The 10759-nt window shown below is 34.3% G+C and overlaps 1 pseudogene; it reads left to right on the forward strand.

Moving 5' to 3' along the window:
* The first annotated feature begins 9181 nt into the window (after positions 1-9181).
* LOC117717623 (uncharacterized) lies at positions 9182-10326 on the forward strand (annotated as a pseudogene).
* The last annotated feature ends 433 nt before the right edge of the window (positions 10327-10759 follow it).

Consider the following 10759-nt stretch of genomic DNA (forward strand, 5'->3'; position numbering starts at 1 on the left):
ATGATTGTATTGATCTAGACAGCCTTATTTTCATGGTGTCCTCCATCCTCTCTGGATCTTACACTCTTTTTGCATCTTCTTCCTCATGTACCCTGAGCTCAGAGAAGAGTGATTTGATGGAAAAATTACACTTATGACTGAAATTTTCAGTTTCTCTCCATATTATCTGACTGTGTGTGTGTCTGGATTTGTTCCCATCTGCTAAAGGAGAAGGCTTCTGTGATGATCACGCCACAAAGCACTGATCTGTGAGTATTACAGAATATCATTAAGAGTTATTTGATCTCTACTGTTTTTTTAGACCTATATTATTTGGTTTTCGTCTAGGTCCCTGGGCTATCTAGTCTAGTCTCAGCTTTCTGGTCACCCAAGCAGTGCTGGTAGTGGGTTCCATCTCATGGAGTTGGTGCTACGAAAACCAGTTATTAGTTGGTCACTCCCACAAGTTTGTGCGTTTGTTTCTTTATTTATGTGCACTCCAAACACAGATTTGTAGAAGTGGGTTATTAATGCTACTTAAATCTCCCGGCGGCAGCAGTTCACATTCCTTGCTATTCACCCCAATATTTTGGATTGCCAAGTAATGAACAACACACAAGCAGTTTTATATTTTAATATGCCCTAAGTGGCACAATGGCGGGGCCGCTCCTAAACCTCCACGAGGCTAGGACACTCTCCTGTCAGATATTCCTCAATTATTACTTACTAAAACCTATATTCCATCTTGCACCCAAGCCTACAACCCTCCTTGGCCATGATTCCCGGCTCTTACATGTTGGCCGTCTATCCTGCACTTCTCAGGCCTGATCTTTCTGCTTTCCTCGCATCGCAGTTCCACATTTTCTTTCTCCTCTTGGTACTCAGAGAGGCTCTACCCAGGAGACACTCACAGTCTCAAATCCTAAAGTCCTGCTTCTGTCTCCCTGCCTGGCCACTGGCCACGGGCAACTTTACTTTTCAATCAAAACCAACTGGGGGTAGTGGTCCTCAGGGTCTTAAATGCAGGATCCTCGTGCAATTTTTGGAACCCAATTACAACAATCCAAGAGTTCAACCAAATCCATAACTCTGACCCTCATCCTGGTCCCCATTCACAAAGTCCATCTCTCATCCCCTTTCCCCTTCTCCTCTGAGGGGGTAAAACCCCCTGGCATATCAAGTCTCTGCAGGATTAGGCACATTCTCTACCACTGAAACCAGACAACACAGCTGTTATGGGGAACAGATTTCATGGCCAGACTACAGCTTTAGGGACAGCCTCAGCTCCAGTTCTTAGGGGTCCTGCATGAAGGATGAGCTATAGGTCTGTTATATATGTGATAGAGGCCTTGCTCTGACCCTTTTGTGGTCTTTGGTTGGTGGCTCAATTTCAGAGCATCCCAAATTTCCTGGATGTTTTGAATTAGAAACTTTTTGCATTAGCCATTTTCTTTAACCAATACATCAGGTTCTTCTATAGTATCTTCTACTCCTAAGATTTTCTCTTCCATCTCTTATATTGTGTTTGTGATGTTTGTATCTATAGTTTCTGATTGTTTCTGGATTTGCCATCTTCAGGGTTGTTCCATTTGTGATTTCTCTATTGCTTATATTTCCATTTTTAGGTCTTTGGTCATATTATTCATTTCCTTTACCTGTTTGTCTGTATTTTCCTGTATTTCTTTAAGGGATTTCCTGTATTTATTTGTTTCCCTCTTTAGGAACTTCTACCTGTTTAGTTGAGTTTTTGTTTATTTTTTAAGGTAATCATTTATGTCCTTTTAATAGGCTTCTAGCATAGTCATAGAATAAGATTTAAGTCTCATTCTATGACTATTTAAGTCTCCAGTCTTGCTCTTCAGGTGTGTTAGGATATCCAGGGATTGCTGTAGTAGGAGATGTAGTTTGATGGTGCCATACTGTACTGGCTTCTGATAATTATGTTCTTGTGCTTGCCTTTTGCCATCTGTTTGCCTCTGATGTTGGTTGGTCTGATAGTCCATATATGTTCTTGGTTGGAACAGGTTTCCCAGGATGAAGGAAGAGATGTGTGTCCTGGGTTGGAGCAGGCGTCCTGGGAGGCAAGCAGAAATGTGGGCTGAGGAGTGGTATGCTGATCCAAGATTGCATGTGGAGGGTATGGGTTGGAAGGAAGATGACGCTGTGATAGGGTGGGAAGAGCTCATGGCTGCTGGGCATGATGGCGTCCCAGCAGGTGGGAGGTTGAAATGTGAGGATCCCACCTGTGTATACTGTGTTGGAGCAGGCCTCCTGGGAGTCAGGCAGAGCTATGGAGTGGGGAGTCCTGTGACCCTCACATGAGTTTTATAGCTGGCTTATGTATTATGGCTTATTTCTGATGAAATATATTCCATTTTATAAATATGCCACATTTTCATTTTCTATTCCTCAGTTGGTAGACATCTCATCTGTACCCAAATTTTTATTACTGTGCATTGATTAGGAATAGATATGAATAAACAAGCATTCCTGTAGTAAGATATAAAATCCTGTTTGTATATACCCAAGAATGCTATACTAAGATTTTATGATTGAATTTTAGTTCTTTGAGGTACATGCATGGATTTTTCTTTAGTAGATATGCCATATATTGTGCTCTCACCAGCAGTAAGCATTTTGTTTTCCCTGTATCTATACCAGTATAATCTGTCTTGTTCTTTTTTTCCTTTATTTAATTGATTTTGCAACCATGACATGAATAAAATGAAATCACAAAGTAGTTTTTATTTGATTTAACCTGATGGCTAAAGATGTTGAGAAAATTTAAGAGTCTTACCCATTTGTGTTTCATCATTTGAGAGATCTTTAATATGCCATTTTAAAATGAATTATTTGTTTTCTCAATGTTCAGTTTTTATTTTTAGTTCTTTAAATATTATAGACACTAAGTCTCTTTTTTCATTTTTATTGTTTTTTATTTATTGACATTTCAAATGTTATCCTTCTTCCCAGATTCGTCTCTACAACCCCCATATCCTCTCCCCTCCCCCTGTTTCTATAACCATGCTCCTCCCTACCCACTCACTCCTGCCTCAGTGCCTCAACATTCCTCTACCCAGGGTCGAGATGCCACAGAACCAAGGTGCTTCCCTCGTAGTGAGGAAAATAACAATAAAAGAATGTCTACTTTCCAGACCCAACAGCATTTATATACATATTAACTCTCAGAGACTGTGACAAAATATACAAGATCTGTACTGGTTCAAATCAGACAAAATGCTGATATTGTGAAGGGCTAGTAGACACGATGTCCTACTACTAACCAGAAAAACAAATTATTTCCTCAAATAAAGTATCAATGGGTATATTAACCATAGTCTATGTCTGGTCATGACCCTGCTCCAAAGTAGTTAGTCAACACAAAATTGACTCTATAATTTTCAGGTTTACATTTATTTGGATGTTGGTAGTTAAGTTTTTGTTTGTTTGTTTTTCCATGTTCTTTTACTTTTTCTTTCTTTGTTTTGGTATTATTTGAGAATTTTCTTTGTTTTTATTTACTTATAAGAGGAAAAACTTATGAATTTATGTGCATAAAGAAAAGGGGCTATTTGGGAATTACTGTATGTGTGTAAAATATGTGTAACAGCTTTTTTTTTTTTTTTTTTGAACAGGAATGTCAAAGAAGTTTAAAAATGAAGAAAACTTTGGCCTTCTGTCTCACTTCCTTGGTTTGCAGTATTTTCTCTGCAGCCGTTTAGCTCAGAGACTGCCAGACTTGTAGTGTGAACTTTTGCCCAAATGATAAAACAAAAGCCTTTATAGGAATCATTTATATACACTGAAAAGATATGTTTATGGTGTTTAAAATACACAATTAAATTTACATATAAATAAGTATGTGGGAATATCTTATTATACCTAAGTATTTCTTTAAATATATGTGACACTTTATTCATAATTTTATGTGATGATATTTTTAGGTAATCTTAAATTATACATATTGCTAAATTATAGCTGTAAAATGTATAAATTAGAGAAAATACTTTGAAGTTTATTCATTGAAAATAAACAAAATTAAGAATGAAAGCTAACTTTATATTAAGGAGATTTGTAATTAGGTTCAAATGTTTCTACAAACATGATTTTAAAAAGTATTTTGAGTTAAGATTATGTGAAGATACAGATAAATATAAGTGAAAGAATAAATGTTAAGATGTGCAGGCATAATTTCATTATACCGGCTACATTTTTATTGATGTTGGGTATAGGAAAAAGTTTTATCTAAACATCATCATGTCCAATTAAAAATAACATGAATACATAAGTTAAAAATAACAAAAATACTTAACAATAATTATGTGGGGGTGTTATATTTCTTTTTACTAGGTAAATTCCTTTTTTTTTCAAAAGTAATATAAAAATGAGGTTTCCTGGTTATATAAAATTTGAAGTTTTAAGTCTTTATAAAATATTTTGCTATTTGATAAATGTTCCAGGCCAATACATATGCATTATCTCAGTTCACTTTAATAACTATATATAAAAGCTACATTTCTGTGTTTTCATATGTTAAAGGTTAAAAATGAAAACAAATCTAAGGAAAACATTCAGATTATACTTTATAAATAAATTTATATTTTTCTAGTATCTGTGAAGTCTTACATAATAATAATTTTTATAAGTAATAAAGAAAAGATAACTGCTGTGAGATTTGGAGTACATACATGATAGAGACAAACATTTTGTGCTAGTCCACAAATCATCTTGACAATGTCAGATGCATTTTAACAATTTTAATATTGATAAATATTTTTAAATATTTTGCACTGGTTTAAAAACATAGAAAATGTTATTTCAATGATATTTATATTGCTTCTTATTGACCTTTAAATCATGCCTGAGTAGACATAAAATATTTGTAAGTACAAGAAATAAATTAGTACAAGAGTAAATTGGTATTTCTAAATTAATCAAGTAGAGTAAGGTAAATATATTGTATTTTAAACTTATTTATCTTTCTATAAAATTATTAATATATCTTTTACATATTTATAGTAACTGGAGTTATAATTAGTGGTTCAGAACACTTGCAGCTTTTGAACAGAATGTGAGTATATTCTCAAGAACATTCATTTGGTGGCTCACAAACTTCTGTGGTACTCATTTCAGGCATCCTCTTCTGTCCTTCAAAGACACCAACACAAAATGAAACATAAAATCCACACACTCTATTAAAAATAAAATAATTATTTAAAAATTTTAAAAATGAAATAAAATGTTTGTAAATTTATTGCTGAATAAAGTCCACCATTATCATTCTTTCCTAAGACTTTGAGAACAACCATTGTATAATATTTTGGCATATTCTCTGGGTTTTTTTTTTTTGTGAATTTACTTTAAACTTTCTTATATAAAAATATCACACATACAAAGACAGAAAGAGACAAAAAGAAACAGGGAGCTAGAGCAAGAGAGACAGAGTAAGAGACAGAGACAGAGACAGAGAGAATGATGAGAGAGAGAGAGAGAGAGAGAGAGAGAGAGAGAGAGAGAGAGAGAGAGAATAACCAAACTCAAAGAATAGTCAACTCAATGAACTTCTTTATGTTTAGAGTAGTAAATCCAGACAAATTTTGTGGAGAGTAGTTCATAATTGTGGGGATAACATGGCAGCAAGTACCACAGATCTGGAACAAGAAGTTGAAAGCTTAAATTTTAAAAGCACTAGTCCTAATCAGAAATGGGAAAGAAAAATGGTTTTAAGCTTGTTGCTCAATGTAGGTCTCCAGTGATAAATTTCCTTTAGCAATGTTGGACTTCCAAAAACTCCACAAATGATGCCAATCAACTGATTCCAACTGTACAAAATTCCATACAAAAGGAGGCATATCTGATTCCAAGCAATTCAACAATTGTTAATGAAAATTCACAATGGATATTTGATTTCTGTTTAGGAGTTAATCTAAGCAAGAGAATTTTGAGCCAAACATGGAGAAAACATAAATTAACTTCTGGTGACCCTGTCTCATGGTAAATCAAATCACTATAGCTGATGGTAGTTGTATGTGAAACATTTTCAGTTACCAATACTGACTCACCATTTATCTTAACTTTTTGCATTAATTATCTCTATTAACTTTTACTGGAGATGCTTTAAAAGTATTTGGATGAAGATTCAGAATTTCAATTTCATGCAGAGAGGCCTCTCAGAATTAAAAACTTTTATAGCAGCTAAATCCTATTATAGTGTCAATATTATTATTTTCAAAAGGGATAGCTATTATTAGTTCTATAAAAATAATGGAGCTTCCTTTTACCTTCTTTCAATAATACAAGCTGAAAAGTGCTTGAGGTATATTCATGACATTAGAAATTGGGATGAACTGAAAATCAGTGACTCTTCTTAACTGATCAAAGAATTCAATTTGCACAGTAAACCATTACCCAGAAATCTGAAGAGACAGGTGTATCTCCATTCAGAATTGAATTGCCTGCCACAGAGCAAAAGCTGTGGAACCATAAACTAGGAAGAGATTATGAACAGTTATTTCTTAAGGTGGAGTCTGGATGTGCAGTAATTTAGAAACTTATAAGTCAAAATTTGAAGTTTGGAATGCTTCCCACAGCTTTATAGTGCTAATTGAAGGACTGATACAAGTTTCATATAGGTATAGATACAGTCAATTCCAACCATCTCTCTGATAACATAGAAAGATACAGTAAATGTGGTAGAAGAAGTGAAATATATGAAATCCATAGTTTGAAATGAAACCATACTTTTAAAAAAAAATTCATCAAAAGAAACATTCTAACCATGGGGAGAGATTCTCCACCTATGAAAGTACTTTATCTCAACAAAGGTCAGAAGGGAACCAGGAAAGCACTATGAAGGCTTCTTGTAATCCAAAGTATATCAGCCACTAAAACTTTGAAATAGTGTTTATAAAGAAATATTTTTTGTTTGTGTCATATTATTCTTTACACCTTAATTTTGACCTTGAAAGCAGTGGTGTGATAATAGGACTCAAGACCTTTGTAGCTCCAAATGACTCAGTCCTGTTTGAAAAAGAAGTGTGTTGAAATCTGAACAAAAACATCAGAAGAATTTCAGACATATCTGGCATTTCTGACAAAATAAAACACATATTATCTCATAACCAAGATATCATAAAACAAAAAACTGAAGGTTTTAAAGAAAATTGAAGTCAAGTCATAAAGCAATATTCAGAGACAGGATAATTCTATAAAGTTGTATTATTTGACTGTGTGTTTATTAAACTATAATGGATATAGTAGGGGATGTAACAGAGAAAAATATATAGTTTGCAAGATTGGTAGTATATACCAAAGTATACAGTGTAAGGAATGTCAAAAAGCATGATATAAATAAAAATACTCCAGTAAAAACAAATAATTTATCCAGACTTCATTATTTTTTAGGAAAGTGAATTAGCCATTGAGCAATATTACTAAAAGTCTGGTTTATCCTGAAGATTTATAGTAAAAGGTTCAAATGTTACTAAGAAATTTAATATGAAACTAATATTCTTTTAACTCTTCTACTGTGACTAATAAATCTATTTTGACCATCATGATGTATTGCTGCATGTGCAAGGATCTGATATGCAAGGATCATATTGACAAGATTCAGGAACTGCAGAGCTTACCATTATACTCAGTACCCAAAAGACATTTATCACTGATTTTCAATTATGCCTACTAATATTTTTGAGTATTTGTCATTAGACTGTCTTTAGGCTCTGTTGGTATTATGGTAAACTCAGCTTTTGGACTTATATAATTAGTCCACTTTAAAAACAAATATTGAATTTTTAAAACATTCTACTGTCTGACACAGTATTGTATACAAGTGAACTTAATTTTCTGCAATCATTATTTTTCTAAGCTTAAAGAATGAAGCCGGCCACATGAACCTAACAGTCAGAAGAGGAGACGGCACTTCCTGGAATATCGTGTTACTATTAGCTAATCCTAATTAATAAGTAAATTATCATTTGCTAGCTTAGCATATTTTCTGCATTTAATGAAATAATTGATTTCATTTTTTCTAACATAAGAATATTAAACAAACAATGCAGTAGATATATGTTAGGTTTAATAAAATTTTACTGTGTCCCACTCATCTTCTAATTCCTAATATTTAGTGTCTCTATTGTGGCAAAGACTCACAGACTAGATGTGCAAAGACAATAAACAAATCCAATATCAATTCCTGGTGATAGTTTTGATTATTGTGCTGTACATCCCAACTCCCAAAGTCTTGGGAGAATCATTTCACTTCATTCAATTTATAATTAGTAAGTCATTAGATAATCAGCCCTCTGTAGGAATGAATTGTAGTAATTACTACAATTGTGGCAATTATTAGAGCTGTGTACTTTACATGTCTATGTCCTTCCCACAAAAATACCATTGCTATGTCTGAGAAATGACATTAATTCAGAAACAGAAAAGGGAATAGTGGTTCCCATTGCTTTTAAAGAAAGAAATATTTCTACTCATACTTAATTTTGTTTTAGTACTACTGTGTTTTCAGATGCTAAATAGATTTTTATTATCCCATTTTTTAAGTTATGTCAAAAAATCTGCTTTCCATTAAGGATCATTAATGATGACTGTGGTGGCTTGAATGTGCTTGGCCAAGGGAGTGCCACTATTAGGAGGTGTGGCCTTGTTACCTCTGAACCAGTAAACCAGCCCCAAATAAATGTTATCCTTTACAAGAGTTGCTTTGTTCATTGTGCCTTTTCACAGCAATGGCAACCCTAACTAAGACAATGGTTCTTGGTGTGTTTTCAATCATGCTTCTACTGTGACTAATAAATCTATTTTGACCATCAAGATGTATTGCTGCATGTGCAAGGATCTGATATGCAAGGATCATATTGACAAGATTCAGGAACTGCAGAGCTTACCATTATACTCAGTACCCAAAAGACATTTATCACTGATTTTCAATTATGCCTACTAATATTTTTGAGTATTTGTCATTAGACTGTCTTTAGGCTCTGTTGGTATTATGGTAAACTCAGCTTTTGGACTTATATAATTAGTCCACTTTAAAAACAAATATTGAATTTTTAAAACATTCTACTGTCTGACACAGTATTGTATACAAGTGAACTTAATTTTCTGCAATCATTATTTTTCTAAGCTTAAAGAATGAAGCCGGCCACATGAACCTAACAGTCAGAAGAGGAGATGGCACTTCCTGGATGTAGTAACTTATGATGATATGCACGTGAACTTCACTCAGGAAGAGTGGGCTTTGCTAGATCCTTCTCAGAAGAGTCTCTACAAAGATGTGATGTTGGAGACCTATAGAAATCTCACAGCTATAGGCTACATTTGGGGAGACCATACTATTGGTGAACATTTTCCAAGTTCTAGAAGACATGGAAGGCATGAAAGAAGTTGTACTGGATAGCAACCCTCTGAGATTACTCAATGTGCTAAAGGTTTTGCATATCAGAGTCATACTCAAAGGCATGAAAGGACTCACAATGGAGAGAAACCCTATAAATGTGACCAATGTAGTAAAACATTTATTCTAAGCAGTCATCTCCGAATACATAAGTGAACACATACAGGAAAGAAACCCTATGAATATAACCAATGTGGTAAAGCCTTTTCAAAAAGTAGTGGTCTCAACTATCATAAAAGAACAGATACAGGAGAGAAACCCTTTGAATGTAACCAATGTGGTAAAGCCTTTGCAGGAAGGTATCACCTCCAAAGACATAAACAAACACATACAAGAGAGAAACCCTATGAATGTAACCAACGTAGTAAAGCCTTTGCACAAAGCAGTGTTCTCCACTATCATAAAAGAACACATACTGGGGAGAAACCCTATGAGTGTAACCAATGTGGTAAATTCTTTGCAAGAAGCAGTATCCTCCAAAAACATAAAAGAACACATACAGGAGAGAAACCCTATGAATGTAACCAATGTAATAAAGCCTTTGCAGGAAGCAGTGGTCTTGAATATCATAAAAGAACACATACAGGAAAGAAACCCTATGAATGTAACCAATGTCATAAAGCTTTTGCATTCAGCAGTGTTCTCCAAAAACATAAAAGAACACATACAGGGGCGAAACCCTATGAATGTAACCAGTGTGATAAAGCCTTTGCAGGAAGGTATCACCTCCAAAGACATCAACGAACACATACAAGAGAGAAACCATATGAATGTAAACAATGTGGTAAAACCTTTGCAAAAAGCAGTGGTCTCAACTATCATAAAAGAACACATACAGGAGAGAAACCCTTTGAATGTAACCAATGTGGTAAATCCTTTGCAAGCAGCAGTAACCTCCAAAAATATAAAAGAACACATACAGGAGAGAAACCCTATGAATGTAACCAGTGTGGTAAAGCCTTTGCAGGAAGGTATCACCTCCAAAGACATAAACAAACACATACAGGAGAGAAACCCTATGAATGTAACCAATGTGGTAAAGCCTTTGCACATAGCAGTGTTCTCCAATATCATAACACATACAGGGGAGAAACCCTATGAGTATAACCAATGTAGTAAATCCTTTGCAAGAAACAGTACCCTCCCAAAACATAAAAGAACACATACAGGAGAGAAACCCTATGAATGTAACCAATGTGGTAAATCTTTTGACATATTAGTGTCCTCCAGTGTCATAAAACAACACATACAGGGGAGAAACCCTATGAATGTAACCAATGTGGTAAAACCATTGCAAGAAGCAGGAAGCTCCAAAAACATAAAAGAATACATACAGGAGAAAAACCCTATGAATGTAATCAATGTGGTAAA

Source organism: Arvicanthis niloticus, chromosome 12, assembly GCF_011762505.2.
Source record: "Arvicanthis niloticus isolate mArvNil1 chromosome 12, mArvNil1.pat.X, whole genome shotgun sequence".
NCBI lineage: Eukaryota > Metazoa > Chordata > Mammalia > Rodentia > Muridae > Arvicanthis > Arvicanthis niloticus.